Source organism: Syngnathus typhle, linkage group LG6 (genome assembly GCF_033458585.1).
Source record: "Syngnathus typhle isolate RoL2023-S1 ecotype Sweden linkage group LG6, RoL_Styp_1.0, whole genome shotgun sequence".
NCBI classification, from domain to species: Eukaryota; Metazoa; Chordata; class Actinopteri; order Syngnathiformes; family Syngnathidae; genus Syngnathus; species Syngnathus typhle.
The window spans coordinates 13,448,119-13,463,240 of record NC_083743.1 but is presented as its reverse complement, the minus strand read 5'-3'; the positions used below and the strand labels follow the sequence as shown (position 1 = coordinate 13,463,240).

The 15,122-nt window shown below is 39.7% G+C and overlaps 1 protein-coding gene across 2 annotated transcripts in view; it reads right to left on the bottom strand.

The window, feature by feature from the left end:
* Positions 1-14,622, bottom strand: part of zgc:172282 (leucine-rich repeat and fibronectin type III domain-containing protein 1-like protein) — a 93,411-nt gene extending 78,789 nt beyond the window's left edge. For both annotated transcript variants that reach the window (XM_061282035.1, XM_061282034.1), the window contains exon 1: positions 14,195-14,622. The gene's annotated coding sequence lies outside the window, so the exon portion shown is untranslated. The remainder of the gene's footprint in view (positions 1-14,194) is intronic.
* Positions 14,623-15,122: the final 500 nt, after the last annotated feature.

Below are 15,122 nucleotides of genomic sequence, written 5' to 3'. Positions count from 1 at the left end.
TATGAAATCAACAACGCTTCAATATAATTAAAAAATAAATGATGTCTGCATGCAAACATTGGTAAAACAGCAGAAACACAAAAATAGAAAGTATACACGAGTAGGTGGCATGAATGTTATCAAATAAGCATGCACGTTTTTAATTAACTTACAAACCTAACATTACTGTCATCGGTCCCACAACAGTGTAGATGGCAGCAAAAAATGTATCCACAGTATTCCTCATGAGAGACAAAAAAGGAATAAGATGAATTCAATTTTAGAGTCGTGGTACAAGAGCTTTGTGTAATAATTTAACACTTTCAAAAATGACTTAACGGAGGGTCAACGATTGGATGATTTCAGTCCCCCTTTTAGGGCTGTAGTTGTTTGATCTGAAAACTTATGACTATATAAACTAGACGTTTCCACACACCAGATGGTGTGGGTGACTTTTGTGTTTGATAATAATGTAAAAAGGATGTTTAACACAATTTATAAAGAATCCCTAAAGCATTGTCCAATGTTTTTCACAGAGAAGCCTGCACTCCAAAGCATTTTATCAACATTGTGTCAGTCAGATTCTTTTGACCGGGAATGATTCATTATTATAAACTGGTATTTTCAGCAGTGGGTTTTCACTCAAGGAATAGATAGTTTGGTGTAACTTATTCATGAGATACTAAAACTAAATGTATCTTACAAACATTGGCAAACATCTAAGCATTTAACAGTAGCTTTGTATAGCTGCACTTTGCTCGAGCAACTCATCTAAAGTGGACTCAAGCTGAGGGCAGCTGGCTATTGAGAGGATAGAGAGCTCTCCCCCATATGTGCCTACAGTATGTACATGTCTATATTTTAGGATATAGCTGCAGCTTTATGTTGTCATAAACAAAGTCAATAGAAGAATAAAGCACGCCAGCTGTCACCAGCAAGCCCTGCAATAAATATCAACCCATGTATAATGTTGACTATATTCATGTGACAATGTTAGGAAATGTCATATGGATGTGTAGTGTATATGTCTATGTTGCAAATATTAAATCAATTAAGATAGCAAAACTATTCAACTACTGTCTAATGCCTTCATGAAGAAATTCTTCATACATTTCAGATACATCATCATGAGATCTGAAATAAAAGGATGGCTATGATTTCAATCTAGATCTAAAGGTTGCATATTTCAATGTGCATTCATGAATATGTGCAAGGGGGCCAGGAATTAGCACATTGGCTTGTCTCGGTTAAAAAGACCAGGCCCCTTTTTTATAGTCCAGCCCGGCCAGACTCAAGCCATGAAATATTTAGCTGTATGGGCAGCATGATTTAGTCGTGCAATACTGCAGTCCCGTTCATTTAAATTTCTGCAAACATTTAAAAGCTATACATATGTAGCTGTTACTACTACACCAGACAAACATTTAAATGAGCCGATTTATACACGTAAATGAAATCTTCCGACAGTAAAAAAAAAAAAACGAAACCATTTATTCTGCTTGCTTTGCTCAGGAATAGGCTCGTAATAATGGACTATTAAATGTATGCAATATGTAATGGCTGAATGTATGCAATTGGTGTAAAATTACCTAAGGAAAACACAAAAGATGGATATTTTGATTCCTAATTGCAGTCAACCTACAGTATGGACCTATAGCAACAAAATCAAGCCTTTCAAATTAAATACACATTCCCACATTTTGTCTAAAAATCTGTCAATAAAATGACTGGCTCGAATTCTAGACATGTCTTTACAAATATGGCATACTGTCGTGGTACCACCTTAATCCAAGCTTATGTGCAATTACAAATACATAATTGTTCATACATATCCACTCTCATATATATTATTTTGGGGAATAATCATATATTATACCAGAAGTTGCCCAGGTAGCGCAGAAGAGTTCTCATCATAATGAAATTGACAGTCCGCTCTAGTATTTAAAAATAATAACAACTTTCCACTTTCATGGATTCCCTGCATGTTTGATTTAATACTGTAAACAGACAAACAAACAAGAACATTTGCATAAAAATAGACTTGCAACAACCACAGAAAAGATAAACACATATCTATGACATATAATTCTACAGCAGTAGCTTGGGGTTCACAACAGTTACTCGCCTGTGATGCCAATTATCTTGAAACAACAACGAAACAAATGTGTCATATTTCCGCCTTGTAACTGCAATATTACTTACTTAGATCTTGGAATTCCACTCGAACTAAACGTGCCATCAAACGGCTCATACAGATTCTCCCGCATCAAATACCTTTGATAATAATAGGAATGAACCAACTATGTGATGTGAGAAATTGAAAATTGCCTGTCTACTCCATAGGTGATGTAAGTGAAAACAAACAAGTCGGTGGTGTAAAAAAGCTCTTGTTAAACAATTCATAGTGTATGACCACTTCCAAGAAAATGTCTATACTGTTTCTCGAGGATTAATTGGAGGAAGAAACAAGTTTGTGCTTTTCTTTTTACTTTGTGCACCAATTCAAAATTATATTATTTTCCAAACACATTTTACTTTTAAGAATGTATGTATTAAGATTGTGAACATTAGGACTTGCAGCTAATTAAAACATCAAATTAACCATAGAGACATTAGAAAACTGACTATCGATTAAATAAAATAAAGTTGGCCTTATAAAATGTCCTACGTTTCAGAATCAAATCAGTATCGTCTATATTGTCATTTTATTTTACATTATAATGAAATTTGGTTGCAACCCCAAGAGGTGCTTTGCAAGTTGCATAAAAATGGCAAAAAAATGACAACAACAGAAATGTAGCTACTTTCTAAAACCATTGCAAGAAGTTTTAACTTGTATCCATCAATACAAGCTGAGAAAACAAACATGAATCTTCTGGCGCATGAGGATCCATTTATCATAGAAATATATTTTTTTATATCCACACATACTCTATCTGTGTCTTCAATCTGACTCGTTTCAAAACATCAACCAAATATATATTATCATCTACATTCATGGTGCAAAATATCTACTTTGTGTAAAACAATTGCATCTTACTGCTGGGGAAAAAAATGATATCGCGTTGCACATGTTCTATTGATAAGCAAGAGCCTGACCGTGTGAATTAAATGAGAAGTGAGCTCAAACGGCATCTGTCTCGTTACAAAGCTAGACAAAGAACAAAATGTCACTTTGTCCTTGCATGATGTGACCTAATTATTTCTTATATAATGTTCTTAGTTCGTGACTCACTCTCTTTGGGGGTTGGGGGGAGCCCATTAAATTATCATCTTAACCTGCACGGTGACTGGTGAGGAGCGGACCCAGCAGCAATTTTATCGACAAAGGGAAGGATCGAACATCTGGGAGAAAGACTTCAACGTCTTTAGTTGTCACACGTATGCCAACACATACACTGCCTGCGTCAAGCCTGTAAATACTGGACCCAATTTACCTGTAGCGCCATCCCACGAGCACACTAAGCACGGTGGATGCTTTTAAACCCCTGTCAAAAAACGTGTGTGTAAAGTGTGCCAAAAATCAGACACAAATCACCCATTAAAGTTTAGCTTACAAATGTTAGTTTTTAATGGCAGTCTTCCAAGCTTCTCACTTTTGACCTTTGGCTTGGGAGAGTAATTTGTACTTGACTATAAACTGATTTATTGGGTAGTTAACACATCAGTGGAGAACACTTCCCAAGCTCTAAAGGGGCATCTTCATGTGCAATCAGAAATGTAGCAAACTGAGTGGAAGTCCCCTGCCAGATGTCTGACCTCATACCGCCTCGATCCAGGATGTTACTCATCACAGCTCAGATGTGATTTCTTGTCAACATTCTCTTCCAATATATACTCTGAGGAATAGCTACTGTATACCTCTACAATATCTATCCATCCATTTTTGTACCTCTTATCCTCGTCGGGATTGAGAGGCGCTGGAGCCTATCCCAGTTGACTTTGGGCAGAAGACAGACTTCAGTCTGAACTGGTTACCAGCGAAAGGCAAGGCACATTTCGAGAGAGAACGATTCATACTATCATTCATACTTGCCTGCACAAACATCAGGCACTACGACATCAGCGACGTCCCCTTTGTGTAACAAAATTACAATCCAGTCACAGGTCATGGGTCCTCTGATGGCATAAATACCGTATTTTCCGGACTATAAAGCGCACCTAAAAACCTCAAATTTTCTCAAAAGCCGAAAAATTTAAACTGGCCCGAAGCATTGTGTCATGAAATCAATCATAAGTGGCCCGCTGAAGACTATGAATCATGAATCAAAAAGACTATGGATCATTATTTTGTGATTATAAAGTAATTTGTTGCGTCTGAAGTTCAAATAAAAAGGATAAAATGGAGAATGAGTTGATTTGGATTAAAACTCTCACATGATGCATTAATGGTGCGCCTTATAGTCCGCTGCGCCTTATATAAGGACAAAGTTTTAAATGGGCCATTCATTGAAGGTGCACCTTATAGTCCAGTGCACCTTATAGTCTGGAAAATACGGTACCCAAAACACACAGCTATAAACACCCAAGAATGTCTATGAACATAACATTGGTGTATTCTGAAGTGGATTTCTATAGGACCTGTTTTATGTCTGTCTGAACATTTTGTAGAAGAACCCGAAATATGTCGCTTCAGTGAGCATTGCAGAAGAGATTTTAGTGACCCTTGTGTTTTTTGAAGGGTGTCAACAATTAAGCGTCTCACTTTATAGATATTGATGAGGGATAACAACCCCAGTGCAATAAACTGGATAAATGATATAGCTGCCACATATACAGGTGGGTAATGTTTACGATATTACTTCAGCACTCATCATAAACAACTTAAGCAGTTGAATTTAATTTAGATTACGCAATTGAACTCAAATGAGATAAAAAAAAGGGCCGCTTAACTGCACAAAATCACTCTGACTTTGGTTTAAAAAGCTAAATGCAGTAATTAATACAACTTAATTTGTGAACAAACAAAATGTTTTAAATGAGCTCAACAAGACTAAGTGGATCAAATACTCTGGATGAGTTGATTGGATTTTATTGGATTCTAAATGCGGTCCTAAAAATATGCTTGCAAGGTGTGAAATTTATGAGCAAAGGAAGAAGTGGTACTTCAAGCACGAAGCAATATGGGGCTGTTGCCATACTGATTCCTGCCTTGTCTCTCTCGCAGACACAGACCTTTGCAGCTGTCAATCAAACTATCATCTAATATGCATCAAGAGCTGCACGCATGCCTGAAAATTAGGGGTGTTTTTTTTTTTTCCGAGTTTGCATGTGAAGAAACCTCGCATATTTGAGTGGAACTTGACAGAAACAAAGAATACGTTGAGCACAAGTGTGTGCATTGACATGTGCCTGACATCTATATTCAAAAGGAATCTAACCTACATTCTATTTTTGTAAAATAGCTAGAGACGTAGCATTTTTTTAATGAATTTTACCAGAAAATAAAAATAAAAAATAAATAAGAAATTTGCTTTATTCATTATATCAAATAGTTTTGGGTGATTTTTGTAATCTTTGATCTGAATTCTTCTTTTGTTCTTTTAGGGCTTTTTTTGCAAAATGATTATGAGATTATGACCTGCTAAAAATGCAATTTGGCAGCACAGTGGGACACATTAGCATTTCTCCCCCACTACAAAAAAGCTTCGGAGTTGAAGGTCTCAGCTCAGAGCTAAAATTGGACACTTTAATTTCCTCCCACATTCAAATCATGTGTTATATTAGACACTAAAATGCTCTCAGACGTTAATGTGTGAGAGAAAACTAATTAAGAAATAGTTGGTCGATCATGTCCAGCTATTACATTTGACTGGTCACTTATGTTGTGAGCTAAGTTAAAACATAATAAATCTGGATATTACATAGTGACAAGCTTTTCTGAGCGGTACAATGGCATAATTATCTTATCATCTCATGAGAGGAAGCTAAGTAGCGTGGCACACTGACAGAACCATCGATATGACAATGTCCAGTGCCAAGAATCCAATGTTGTACATCCGTAGAGAAACGAGAAGACAACGAAAATTATGTTTACAAGATGAATAAATTGTACAAATACGGATGTCATCCCGTGACCCCCGTGGGGGACAAGCGGTATAGAAAATGGATGAATGGATGAATGGATGGATGGATGGATGGATGGATGGATGGATGGATGGATGGATGGATGGATGGATGGATGGATGGATGGATGGATGGATGGATGGATGGATGGATGGATGGATGGATGGATGGATGGATGGATGGATGGATGGATGGATGGATGGATGGATGGATGGATGGATGGATGGATAGATAGATAGATAGATAGATAGATAGATAGATAGATAGATAGATAGATAGATAGATAGATAGATAGATAGATAGATAGATAGATAGATAGATAGATAGATAGATAGATAGATAGATAGATAGATAGATAGATAGATAGATAGATAGATAGATAGATAGATAGATAGATAGATAGATAGATAGATAGATAGATAGATAGATAGATAGATAGATAGATAGATAGATAGATAGATAGATAGATAGATAGATAGATAGATAGATAGATAGATAGATAGATAGATAGATAATTATAATCATACCCAAGTTGTACAATTTAAAGCTTACACGTCCATGAATTATTTTTGTCAGTCGTATTATAAACATATGATTCAAGGCCTCAATTGAAAAACAAAAAAGCATTTTTCAGTTTGCATCCATAGATTAAGATCATGGATGTACATATTCAAGCCATTCACACCTGTCTGCCATGTAATGCAAAAACGAGATTAAAAAATTCTAGAAAAATCCAACTGAGATTTACCGTAATAGATTGTTCTTTGAAGCCTACTTACACAGCTGTGTGCACATTCTGCATGCACAATGTACATAAAAGGACAGCGCACATGGCTTCCAATTCTATAGGGGGCACCCCAGATGGTATAAAGCATGACTAAACACACGTCGACACAATCACATGGCAGATGTCACATTGCTGGAGACTGCACCAGATACCCAACTTTTATTCAAAGACTTCCACAATGACAATGAGTGAGGTTACCACGGCCCTCTGGCTTTGAAATCTTATTACGACCAAATTAATGCCAACCGCAAACGTACAAAGTTGTTTTGATTGCCGTTCGCAAGTCGGTTAGTTCGCAGGCTTGTGCACAAAGCGCCTGATTTAAAAAGACTCAGAATAATAGGAACTAAATTGCATGTCCACTCTTACCATAGTGCATATGGGATGGATACGTTACATGTGATCTACACTGAGCATGGGTGCATCCAGCTAGAAGTCAACTTCCATATTTTTGTGTGTCACCAATCAAGTTCACGGCTGATTTTGCACAAGCAGACCTTTAGTGAATGAGGTCCGTTACCTCTTCAAGGCACTTAATGTAATCGGACTGAAGCATAGCTGATCAAATGCAGGCTTGCATTACTGAGACAACCTGCATAAGTCCCACATGGGTCATATAGGTTCCGCTTTGCTGCTTCGTTCATTCAATTTAGTTTGATATAATAAATGAATAGAATACAGCCCATCCTTTCCTGTTTGCACACAAGTCCATTCTAAAGTTACTAAACTTGCACACTTTTCATCTGCATCTGTCCAAATTCCTGACACGCCTACCCCGTGGAAAAATGAGAATAAACAATTTGCATCTACTCCTCCCAGTATTTTGCGCATTCAGGTAGAAAGGTTCGAAATGAATTTGTGGCCTTTTTTTCCCCTTGGGCAGACGCAATTGTGGGCGTGGTCAGTTAGTGGATCAGCTTCCAGATTTGTGTACGCAATCAAGTGTGTGCTCGTTTTTTGCACTTTTAGACCTTTACTAAATCAGGCCCACAGACACATAATTTCCACAATATTTTGCAGTGTGATGGCAAAACACCAATACATTAAGATGCGGGTCAGAATAAATATGCACAACATTAAATGTGCATTGGAAATGGAGTGGAAGAGATAAAAGCTTGCTGCATGTGCAGTTGGCTCACTTCATTATTATAGCATCTCCATTATGTGCATTAACGCTCAGAATGGGCTTGGGCATATTGGGGTCTCAGGTGACCTGGAGCCTATCCCAACTGACAATGGGCAAAAATTTGGTCAATTCAATTTTCCCAGGAAATAACATGTTTACCGATGAGGATTAGGGCCAGTGAGAAAAAAAAGGGGGTAGGTGACAGGATTCAGATTTTTTTTTTCTCAGAATATGACTTTAAAGTGAGAATTTACACTTTTGATATGAAAACAGTACACCAGCTCAATTTTCTACCAATTGACAATTCACCAATTCACTAAGGTGAAGTACCATTTACAGCTCTGTTGCGATTTGGGACTGAATCTGAGCTTTTGCATTTTACTCCAGCAGTGGCTGAAAAGAGGTTGTCAACACCGATCAAACCGCTTTTGGCTTCTGCTATCATAATTACACAAAGGCACACCATCATCAGCGAGTGTTCTTTTCCCCTAAATAGAAAATGCCACTGTGACAGTACATTGTAAGAACTTGAACCAGTGAGACAATAAACAGATGAGGCGCAACATGATAACTCACAGCGCCCCGCTCATTAAACCGTCTGGGTTGATCAAGAGCATGCATGCAGACTTTCATTTAAAAGTTTATGCGAACATAAATGTGCATGCCATCAACCACGGAAAAGAGACTCAGAAGATGATAAAAAAACAGTCACAGAGGAAAAAGTATAAAGACAAACTACATAGAAGAGACTTACGGAAGAGAGGAGAAGGAGTGGAGTGCCCAAGTAGAGAAAAATGAATGAGTGAACTGATTGAGAAGGGGAGGAAAAGAGTGGCGGGAGCATCCATCCATGCATTATGCGGCACTGTTTCTTTCTGACACTGGTAACTGATGAGGAGAGATAGACGGGTGAGCACACACTCCTTTTCAATCCATCTCCACTTGCTATCTGGCTTTTGCTTGTCAGGTCTGCTATGTCACCACAGACCACGATGGCTACAGATGGGATGAAGACAAAGCTATCCACTGGAGAGACAAGTCACACATATTCAAAAGCAGCAGTCTCTAAACTTTGTCTACCAAGTGTTCTAGTTTGTTAAGCACAGACAGAATCAGGAAAGCAGCTGCTGTCCTGCCAAGTACTTTTCAGTGTCATCAAATGTAATGCAGTCCGCTTTTCTTGACTTTAGTGACTTTGTTTTTCAGTTGTTTGATGTAAATGTTAGTGATACCAAGGCCATTACTCTTTTTCCATTGGCTGATCCCGCCTAGTGAGCGCAATGTCATCCCTTGTCAAAAGTAAGACGTACAATGTAGAATAGCACAAGCTTGAAGCGGACGGATTAAGTGTTATTTTGGGAATAAGCCGTAGAGCCACACATGCCTGCTGTTATTCTGATTCCGATTAATTGTGCTTAAAGAATATATATTAATTGTGTTTTATATGGATTAGCATCGTGAACAACGGGTCGATTCATTGACGCTGCTCCTGCTCGAACACCTGCTCGATATAGTATCTGTGGAACGGCATCCGGGAAGAGGGTCTCCAATTCCTCGAATGCAGACATACGCACTGACTGAAAGAAAATGAAATTCCTTTATCCAGGTTAGCGCAGTTTCAAGCCGGGCAGTAATTCTGTCTGGCAATAAGTTTAGGGGAATGATTGGTCCAACCAAGAACAAAAACAAATTAAACTGGACCCACAGCACGGTGCAACTGCAACACAGAATCAAACTGAGTCATGTCCCTGAACCATTAAAGGGTCCAGTGCCTTTCTATCTTCAGCATGTATTAACGTTTTGGTCCACAGTGGCTTTTAAATCTATTGCTTCTCCTGCTGCCGCAATTAAATCTTTTACTGCAGGCGCCGTCAGTAGTGGGCATCAGTAATTATACACTATAACTGGTAATAATATAACCAGAGTTGTGGTCCCATTTGCTTGTGCTCTGTTGGCATTAAACTTGACATGAGTTGCATGAGTATTGTATTCTCTTGTTCATAGATTATATTAACAGATATCAGTTTTTAACCCCAAATTTGGAAAAATAGCACTTTAATATTACTCTGTAGTACTATTAAAAATGTCGCAGAAACCAGAGCCTGATATTTATGGCTGGAGAACATCAGCCCACTTATTTACATACCCACCAGCTCAAGTTTGTGTCAAAAATGTTTTACCTTTAAGAAGGTGCATCTTAAAATCAGCTATTTCTCTTTCTGCTAAGAGGCTCCAAAAAAATGAGGGTATCAAACTGTCATCCCCAGAGATGCATTTTGGTAACTTACAGGATGCAGTGCTTAGGCTGAGCAGTGATATATCGGCACAACACAGCACCTTTCTACGAGCACGCTGCTTGGCATTCAGCACACCGCTCACTCCCTTGTGCTCTCTGTCTCTCTTGGCATCAGTCCTCTCTCCACCTTTCTTTTTTTTCTCCTCACACTCAGCTCCATCTCTCACTCGCTCTTCCTTGGCGAGCTGGAGATGTGCCAATGAGCCAGCATCTGTCATAGCGTGCATGTAGACAAACGCACACACGCGCGCATAACGGTGTCGACATTTAAACCCCTGCTATAGTGGACATCGTGGCGCTTAGTTGAGACCATCGTGATAACATCATCTGGATTTACCGAACCAAAGCTTAAAACAGTCACAGTCTTTATTCTTTAGCTTGCCAGTCTTTTTTTCTTATGCTCCCTTCTTAAATAGACTTGCTTTTCAGATTTTTTTCTACTTGTTCTACTCCTGTGTGTTTCATTATGGATTCAAAAACTGAAAATCTCATTTGACCTTATGTTTTCTTCCCTTTTCTTTCTCTCAGTATCATCTTCAGCTCACCCAGCACCACATTTTCTATGATCTGACCTCAGTTTTTTAATAAAGTCAAATTCTCATCATCATCATCATCATCACGGCCTTCCGCCATCTTGCAAATGTTTACTTTCACTGCAGCTACATTACTTCCATCCCGGCCATTTTTTTTTATTATTATTTCATTTCAAATGTGTTGAAATAGAAACATCACTGCAGGCAGCAATGCGCGCCTGATATTGGTCCTGCCGACCCTCAGCGAGTGTACGCTACATGGCTTTCCTAAAAATATATAAAGGCAGTTTGCCTCTTCATGTAAACTCACTGGATTTACTAGTGTACTGTAATTCCTGTTAAATACAGAACAAGATGAAATGCAAATTTAGAATGAAATCGTTGCAAGATTCAAATTGTGTTAGAACCAAGCGATTTTCGCGCAACTTGGTGCTGCGTTTTTCGCTCCGATGCTTCCATTTCTTTACTTTTATGTAAGCCCCTGATGAAGAAAATCATCTTGCCTTCAACTTGAGCGATTAATGTAGAAGATTTTTACAGTGTGACTTTTACCCTATTCACAACGATTTTTTCTTTTCACACAAATTCTGGTGAGAACAGGAATGGAGCAATTAATCATACATAACCTGTTTAGAATTTATTCCTGTCTTAGCCGCCCTTTTTAAACATGACATTGTCAGACACGGATGGATTTTACAATAAGCCAAGTACAGAAGGATTTGTTAAAAGTTGATGGTAAAAGAAAAAAAACATGAATTAGAATTAATTACACTAACAACATATTGGCAGCAGGTACGTTTTTGCAAAGCCCATCTAGTATTAAATCTGTTATGATTAAACAAATGAAGAAACACTTAAACTGGGTAACTGTTATTAATTCATGTCAATTCAAATAATATCACCCAGCATCTTAACTCATTGAACGTCACACAATTGGAACGTGAAGCAGATTCTTGCTTCGCTCCTGAGCTCCTACACTAGAATGGTTCCTAGAAGCATGAAAGTCAAGCTCAGTCAACAGGGCAGGGGAATCATTCTTGTATTTTTGTCATACGTCTAGTTAGTTAGTTAGGGTATAGCTGATGAAAAATTGTGGTCCCCAGCAATCATTTAAGGTGGGCTAGTCTGGTCATGGTTGCATGAAAGCTGGAGCCTATCTCAGCAGACGAGTCAGGGTGACTGCACACTGGACAGGTTGCCAGTCAATCACCAGGAAACTAAAACAGTGGGACTGGTTGCCAGACAGGCTGCACGGAAGTCAGCCAGGTGAAGCACTATACTACCGATAGCTCTCTTCGCAAATTCTATGTTCAATTTACAAAACACTACACAAACGGCTGGGCTCACACTTTATGCCATTTTTACAGTTGCAGCAAAATGCCTTCTGGGATAGGCTCAGCTGTTGAGAAAATTAAATGCTATGGCACATGTTTTGGACAGAGTCACTTGTCTAGCCTTGGGTCAAGAACACATGCACAAAAAACAGTCGCGAGTCAAGTGTTAAAATAGAAAAAGAGTGGGATGAAATGCTTTATTTACAACAACGTTAATTCTGTGTCATCATATAACATGTTTCATCCCCCTGGAAATGCAAATAGAGCAATTTAAGTACAAGCAGATTGAGCAAGTAAAGCAAAACTGACGCGCTGACACTGCAATGTATATTGTTGGCTGTGTGCTGCTCTCACTTCAGCTTTATGTGGTTTCCTATATTCTCCGTCCGTCTCTTTGCGGTGCAGCAAGAGCCATTACCCAGCAGACCATTAGATAATATCAAAGAGTAGCTACAGCACAGCATTGTTTTGTATAGTTGCCCCCTATAGCACTCTGCTGCTCAGGCTTTTAATGCAAGCTAGAATACTTGCCAGTTGTTGATGTTACTCTCCTGTGTCTTTTTGGCTGCCTCCACCATTAAGCCCCCAGCCCCTACCCCCTATTCCATTTTATGATTATCCACTACCATGTTCCCTCGTTTTCACCACTCACCTTTCCAGCAGTCCTCCCGCTCTGCTACCATTATGCCCTCCCATCCCCGCCCATAAACACATCTCCCCTATCACCTGGACCATCTCCGCTCCCTTGTGCTTCTCTGTATGCCATCTGCCCTCTTCCCCTTACGACTCATTTTAAGTCAACTCGGGTCTCCTCTTTGCTCTGCACAGCCTGGCTCTTGTCCTCTTGGGCACTTTGCCCTTTTAACTTGTTTAATTATGCCCTCAGCAATACGTATACTATATCTCCTTACATTCAAGCCTCTCTCTGCAAAACGCCATCCATCCAGTTGTTATACTGCTTAGCCACATAAAGCTTCATTGCAGACATGACTTTGAATGATGGGCGGAGTCGACCCTTGACAAGTCAGTCACTCGCAGGCAACATATTGGCATACAATGATTCGCACTCGTATGGAAAATGTGTAGCCTTCAATTAACCTAACATACATGTTTATGAAAAGTGTGAAGAAGCTGCAGAAAACCCACACATAACATATAAACTCCACCAAGACCAAAGCCAGGATTCAAACCCAGAACTCAAGAACCACGAGGCAGACACGGATTCTACTGTGATGCACGCTTTGCTAAACTCTCAGTAAAAAAATATATATAAATGCAGCACTATTCCATCCCTTTAACCACATTTCGTCTTACTTCCAACCTCTTTCCATTGCCCCATATGGCTCCAGTCTACAAATTGGATATCATCTCATCTCGGCTATGTAGTAGAGAATCCTAGCGCCATTATCTCCCCATCGCGTCTCCTCTGGTTCCCTCACATCCTCTGTGTGCTCTGATGGAGAGTGGGGAAATTGCGCAATAATCAGATGATTGAAAGTAGAATGGGAGACATTATATACTGTACCTTTGCGTCTCCCTCGCCTCCTCGCTGGTGGTGGAGGTTATCTCTCCAGTTATCTCCACTCTTAAATAAAGCGCACAATTCCTCTCAGCTAAAATTGCGTAAAATAATCCCACTCCCGATCAGAAGCATTCTTTGGATACAAAAATAGTCAATGTCCACTTTTTCTATTTTTGTGCTTTCGCTCTTCACTGCACGACGCTTACTTTTGGGGTTGTCGGGCGCCACGTGAAGCCGGGGATCAGTCGAGTTTAGATAAATGAGGTGCAGCCCACAAAAAAACCAGCGTCCTCTCGAGCTCCACTGGGACACGGTTTATAAACGGAAAACGCGCCGCTAAATCGGCGCACCGGTGCGTTCGCGGACAGCATTTGCTCTCCGCATGAGCTCCCCGCGCCCCCTTCTTCCAATTGCCCGTTTAAAGGCAAATATCCAATTGCGTATTATCCCTGGCAACCACCACTTGGTTAATAGGCAATGACAAAGCAATGACAACGGGAAAGCGTGAAGATCAATTCCTTCCTAAAGACAGTCGCGTGTTTGTTTGTCACCTTTGGGTGGCCCTATTGCGGCTCCTCGCTTCCAAATCCAAGTGCATGGCTGTCCCAACAGCAGAGTCCTGTCATCTGCAGCTTTTTCAACACCTTTGGTTAAATGATAACCTCCCGGTGGCGCTTAATAGATTAGGTTCCGCCACAAGGTTATCCAGAGAGATCTCTCCCAGGAGTCGTTGCCCTCTTTCCGCCTCACAAGTGACTTTGTCTTGACCCGTTGTCTGTCTGCACGGTGAGGAAATTTATAGCCAACGTTGACCAATATGGTGCAGCCTGTAGAGTAATGATCCACACATAGTACTAAAAATATAGATATATATGTCCATTTGTAAGCAGCTGTGAACCTTCGCGCACGATCAGATCCCTGATAGAATGGGATTTGCTTCGACACTGTGAGCATCCTAAACGGCCCCGCCCGCAGTTACTTTCACACAGTGCGGCTGTGGGCTTTGTCCCGGTAGCCGATGCACGCCTACAAGCCCCAACCCAGTCTGTGTCCTCCCCTCTGCGTCCGTCTGTCGATGCGCTGCTGCTGGCGGATTGCGCAATGATTAATTGATGCAGGGCGTTTGCCTTGAACGAGTGTTCTAGCCTTTATGGGCAAAACAGCTAAACCAGGTCTATCAAACAGCAGATGTTGAATTTGTTTCATGTTCATCTGACTCAACTTTCAAAGTAGAATGAGAAAAATCTGAATGTATTACAATTTATGTGCTGGATTTGGCTTGAACAACACAGTATTGTTAAAGTGGGATATACATTAAAAAAAATAGACCTAAAAGGTGGTACGGAATAAAAGTGTAAGATTATATCAAATCCAAAGGTCATCGTCACAATTGAGCCACTTACGCCACTAGGGGCTGTAGATGAGCTATTTTCCCCCTCTGAAAATTTTTAATCGGCATACTGACATTTAGTTCTTTGA